Genomic DNA, 6,277 nt, shown 5'->3' with positions numbered 1-6,277 from the left:
ATTTACAGTTGGCTAGGAAATTGACAAATTATCTTCCTCAACATTATCTTTACTTATTATTAAAGAATTTGGACCCTTTTAATGTATTGTTGGCTATTGCTACAAATATACATGTAGGCTATGACTGGTTTTACAGTCCCCGGTCAAGTATCAGTAAGCAGTGGTGATAAAAATGCAGTACTGAAAGCAACTGCTTACTACCATCAATAGAAAGTTAATAGGCTTTAACACAAAGTATTCACCGTGATACAGGGTGGCAGAAATTCTGGACAGAAATCAACAAACATATTTACATTGTATTAATGTAATGTGTTGTTCTGTACATGTTCATGTAACCTTGTGAAATAAATGTTAAGCAACATTCATCAGTTGTGAGGAAGGCAAGGCAAGGCAAGTTTATTTATATTACACATTTCATACACAATGTTAATTCAAAGTTCTTTACATAAAAGAAAAGAAAATAATAATAATAAAAATCACAACAATAAAACGCGGAATTTTAAAACTTTGAAAATTATTTCAAAATTGATTTAAGAGATTTAAAATGAGTTTAAAACAGTTAAGAATAGAAAATGGTTATATCAAAAATATAGTGCAATCAGTTCGGGCATTGCAAAGTGCTCATTCAGTAAATGCACAGCTAAACTGTCACGGTGGGGTTTGGGAAAACACAAAGAGAGGGTAGATCCAAATGCAGGTAAGGGTTTTTATTTAAACAGAGGGGTAACTACAAAAATAAACAGTCATGAGAGACAAACGTAACCAAAAGAGGGAACCGGATGAAACGGGGAACTCGGAAGAATGAGAAGGTAGAGGAAGTCTCGGAGGAACGAGAGCATGAGACACATAGGGTAAGGACTCCATGATGACAACAGAGAAAGACAGCTCTATATAGGGAAACTAATGACAGAGTATTGTCAACACCTGTGCGATTCTAATTGGAGTGCAATTACTGTGAAGACACAACCAGACTAGCGGAATTAAAGTGCCTATGGTGAAGTGCCTAAGGGGAAGTGAGCTCACTAGGGAACACCCAGGAAAACAAAGACTGGCAGCGTGACATTACCCCCTCCCTACGGAGCAGCTACCAGATGCTCCACCTAAACCCAGGAAAACCCCAACAGAAAAAGAGGCAGGAGGGAGGTGGAACGGCGGCGGACCAGGGGGAGGGACGGAGGGACAGAAAACAGGGACAGGAGCAACCAGGAGAAATGGAAAGGTGCAACACAAAACAAGGAGTCCAGGAGGGAGGCGGACAGGTGGAGGCTCAGGGGGAGGGAAGGAGGGCCAGACTAAACTAAAAGGAACAGACAGAAACAGAACTCAAAAAACACAAAACATAAGTCCATGAAGGGCATGTTGAGGCGTCCACCAGGACGGAGCAGATGACCACCACATCTTTGTGGTCGAGGCCGGAGTCCACCAGGGCAGAGCAGAAGACCACCACGTCCTCATGGTCACCGCCGGAGTCCCCCAGAGCGGAGCGGACGACCACCACGTCCTCGTGGTCACCGCCAGAGTCCCCCAGGGCGGAGTAGAAGACCACCACGGCCTTGTGGTCACCGCCTCGGGAACTGTATCAGGCACCGCCTCTGGAACAGCCTCGGGCACCGCCTCGGGAACAGCATCGGGCACCGCCTCGGGAACAACATCGAGCACCGCCTCGGGAACAACATCGAGCACCGCCTCGGGCACCGCCTCGGGAACCGCATCGGGCACCGCCTCGGGCACCGCATCGGGCACCGCCTCGGGAACCGCATCGGGCACCGCCTCGGGAACAGCATCGGGCACCGCCTCGGGAACTGCATCGGGCACCGCCTCGGGAACTGCATCGGGAACTGCATCGGGCACCGCCTCGGGAACTGCATCGGGCACCGCCTCGGGAACTGCATCGGGCACCGCCTCGGGAACAGCATCGGGCACCGCCTCGGGAACAGCATCGGGCACCGCCTCGGGAACAGCATCGGGAACTGCATCGAGCACCGCCTCGGGAACTGCATCGGGCACCGCCTCGGGAACAGCATCGGGCACCGCCTCGGGAACAGCATCGGGCTCCGCCTCGGGAACAGCATCGGGAACTGCATCGGGCACCGCCTCGGGAACTGCATCGGGCACCGCCTCGGGAACTGCATCGGGCACCGCCTCGGGAACTGCATCGGGCACCGCCTCGGGAACAGCCTCGGGCACCGCCTCGGGAACAGCCTCGGGCACCGCCTCGGGAACAGCCTCGGGCACCGCCTCGGGAACTGCATCGGGCACCGCCTCGGGAACTGCATCGGGCACCGCCTCGGGAACTGCATCGGGCACCGCCTCGGGAACTGCATCGAGCACCGCCTCGGGAACTGCATCGGGCACCGCCTCGGGAACTGCATCGGGCACCGCCTCGGGAACAGCATCGGGCACCGCCTCGGGAACAGCATCGGGCACCGCCTCGGGAACTGCCTCGGGCACCGCCTCGGGAACTGCCTCGGGCACCGCCTCGGGAACTGCCTCGGGCACCGCCTCGGGAACTGCATCGGGCACCGCCTCGGGAACTGCATCGGGCACCGCCTCGGGAACTGCATCAGGCACCGCCTCGGGAACAGCCTCGGCCTCCGGAGCAGCAGCGGGCACCGCATCGGGAACGGCTTCGGTCACCGCCTCGGCCTCCGGAACAGCAGCGAGCACCGCCTCGGCCTCCAGAACAGCAACGGGAACCGCATCGGGAACGGCCTCGGCCACCGCCTCCGGAACAGCAGCGGGCACCGCATCGGGAATGGCCTCATGGACGGCAGCCGCCCGCTCGGGAACGTTCTCCGGGTCCTGAGGAACAGTAGCTGCCTGTCTCCTCCTCCGCCCTCTACGATGGAGAGTCGGTGGCGTTGAGTCGGCCATCTTGTGCTGTGGTGCTGGGCTGGCGGCCATCTTGAGCTGTGGCGCTAGGCTGGCGGCCATCTTGGGCTGTGGGGCTAGGCTGGTGGCCATCTTGGGTTGTGGGGCTGAGCTGGCAGCCTTGTCTGGAAACTCTGGTGTGGTTGTTGCATTCCACTGAGCATGATGGTGCAGGTAATTGGTAAACCCCCAAAAGTCCAGGATCTCTAACCCCTTCATCTCCCATTGAGGTAAAGGATCATCCAGGCAATTATTAAACCAATCCTTTAGTGCTGCATCATTGTAACCTAACCCGACTGCCAAAGTCCAAAACAATTGCGCCAGGCCACCCACCTCCCTTCCCTCTTGATGAAGGGTGGTTAAGTTCCGGAATCTCCCCCTCCGTTCCTCCATGGTGGCTGGGGAACCGATTCGAAATCTCACACCGCTGGATCTAGGCATGATGGAGTCCTTCTGTCACGGTGGGGTTTGGGAAAACACAAAGAGAGGGTAGATCCAAATGCAGGTAAGGGTTTTTATTTAAACAGAGGGGTAACTACAAAAATAAACAGTCATGAGAGACAAACGTAACCAAAAGAGGGAACCGGATGAAACGGGGAACTCGGAAGAATGAGAAGGTAGAGGAAGTCTCGGAGGAACGAGAGCATGAGACACATAGGGTAAGGACTCCATGATGACAACAGAGAAAGACAGCTCTATATAGGGAAACTAATGACAGAGTATTGTCAACACCTGTGCGATTCTAATTGGAGTGCAATTACTGTGAAGACACAACCAGACTAGCGGAATTAAAGTGCCTATGGTGAAGTGCCTAAGGGGAAGTGAGCTCACTAGGGAACACCCAGGAAAACAAAGACTGGCAGCGTGACATAAACAGATGAGTTTTTAGTCTGCATTTAAATATGACTAGTGTTTTAGCACATCTGATCTCTTCTGGAAGCTGATTCCAACTGCGAGCAGCACAATAACTAAAAGCAGACTCCCTTTGTTTTGTGCGAACCCTTGGTATTTCTAACTGACTCGATCCTAATGATCAGAGTGGTCTGTGAGGTTTATATTCAGTGAAAATATCTGCAATGTATTCAGGTCCTAGGCCATTAAGTGATTTATAAATAAGTAAAAGTACTTTAAAATCAATCCTAAGTGTAACTGGAAGCCAGTGTAAGGGCCTGAGGACTGGTGTGATATGCTCAGATTTTCTGGTTGTAGTCAGAATCCTGGCAGCAGCGTTCTGGATGAGCTGCAGCTGTCTAATGGTCTTTTTGGGAAGGCCGGTGAGGAGATCATTACAATAGTCCACCCTGCTGGTGATAACAATTTTCTTCAAGTCTTGACTGGAAACTAAACATATAATTCTTGCAATGTTTTTTAGATGATAGTATGCTGATTTAGTTATTGCTTTGACATGACTACTGAAACTAAGGTCTGTCACCAGAATCACACGAATCTATAAAATAAAAGGGGGTTTGATTTAAGGGTCCATATCCACATGCAATGTCAACATTTTAGGCTCAGGGTGTATAAAATGATCATCATTATCTATTATGAGGTGGCTGATTCACAAAATGAAATGTAAAGCATCTGTATCCAGTTAACTTTTATTTGTTAGTCTTGCCAATAACTCCCAAGGTTCAATACAGTGTTTATTCAGCTGCTAAAACAAATGGCCTTTACTTTCTGATGTGAATGGAATTTAGCATCCTGGTGGGATTGTTTCTTGAGCAGGATTTTACTATTTACATGCTGTGAGGAATGGAAGGTTTCAGGCACCCCATGAACAGAAAGGCCTAAAGTTAAAGGGTCATATGATGTTGCTAAAAAGAACATTATGTTGTGTTTTTGGTGTAATGAAATGTGTTTATGGGGTTTAAGGTTTTAAAAAAAACACATTATTTTCCACATTTCCACATTATTGTTGCTCCTCTATGCTTCACCTTTCTGAATCATGTAGATTTTTACAAAGCTCATTTTTCAGAAAAGCGAGGTGTATGCTGATTGGCTAGCAATCCAGTGCATTGTGATTGGCCGAAAACCTCAAGCGTGTAACGGAAATGTTACACCCCTCACCATATGATGCTGTGTGTCCCTGCTCAACGAGACAAAGCCAATAAATCCCATTACAAACGAGGCATTTGTTGCATCCAGTGGGGACATAATTAATTATTATAATGACTTATATTGTTTTTTACTTGATGTGTTGCATATCGCACCACATAACCATGTCTGCATTTGTAGAAATGACAAACACCAAGCGCTACTCTACACTGCTTAAAACTCACGTTTGAATGTTCAGTGCAAAATTCTTTAAATATAAAAAATTATCTTACAGGCTGTGTGTTAGAAGCGCCAGACTGTCCTTGCAAATATAGAACTGTCCCACTTTATTGAACAGCCTTTGAGCACGGAAGCATTGTAGGCTATTCTGCATGTTCAGAAAACAGTCCTCCATTAAATGTTTATGCAAATCTTCCCACAAAGTGGCGTAGACATGTGAGGACATCTTAAAACAAGTCTCAAATTTTATAAAGAATATATCTTTGGATATGAGACTTTAGTCTTTGCAACTTTACAGATCTTCTTTATGCACCAACAGCTTAAAGAGAAAGGACAATTTTTTATTGCTTCATATGAACTCTAACATGATCATTCCACGATTTTATTAAATGTTAATTTGTCTCTTTTGATGTCACTTTAGAATCAGTATTAATTTAACTTTTAGTTTTAAGAAATAAAAAAGTTAATGTATTATTTCTGTCAACTGGAGAATCATCATCAACCTCTTAGCTGTTGAAGGAGGGTCATTTGTTACCTGCCATTGAGCAGACACTTTTTCCCTTTGAACATTCTCTTATTCTTTAACTAGACCTAACTGTATTTATATGAGACCTGACCAATGAACTGAAGCTTAATCTATAGAGCTGTTCAGTCACGACAAGTTACAGGCCATTCGCAGAGAAATCTCATTTCCTTTGGGTTTCGAGCACTGGCTTTGGATTTATGAGTACAATAACATCTAAGCTATATAACATCTAATACTACAACAGTAAACTCAAAGTCTTGTGTAGTAGTAATACCATAATGTTAAAGGACTTTACTACTCAAAATAAAAATAAAAATAAAATAATTGAACTGTTCTTTTTTTATTCTGAACCCATTTTTAATATTCTGCTTAATTTTATGTAGCCTGAGTAATAAGTAAAATATTAATTTGATTTTTAATTTTTTTTTATTCATATGTATTATTATTATTATTATTATTATTATTATATTTAGCTTTACATATAAACTTCAAAAACATCACTTTTGATAAGGGCTACTGATTTCCCAGCAGAACCCATTCTACATCTAAAGAAATGCCCATATAAAAAAACACAACCCAATATCCCACAATGCCTAGCGCGTATTA

Source organism: Carassius gibelio, chromosome B19 (genome assembly GCF_023724105.1).
Source record: "Carassius gibelio isolate Cgi1373 ecotype wild population from Czech Republic chromosome B19, carGib1.2-hapl.c, whole genome shotgun sequence".
Classification (NCBI taxonomy): domain Eukaryota; kingdom Metazoa; phylum Chordata; class Actinopteri; order Cypriniformes; family Cyprinidae; genus Carassius; species Carassius gibelio.
This window is presented reverse-complemented; position numbering follows the sequence as displayed.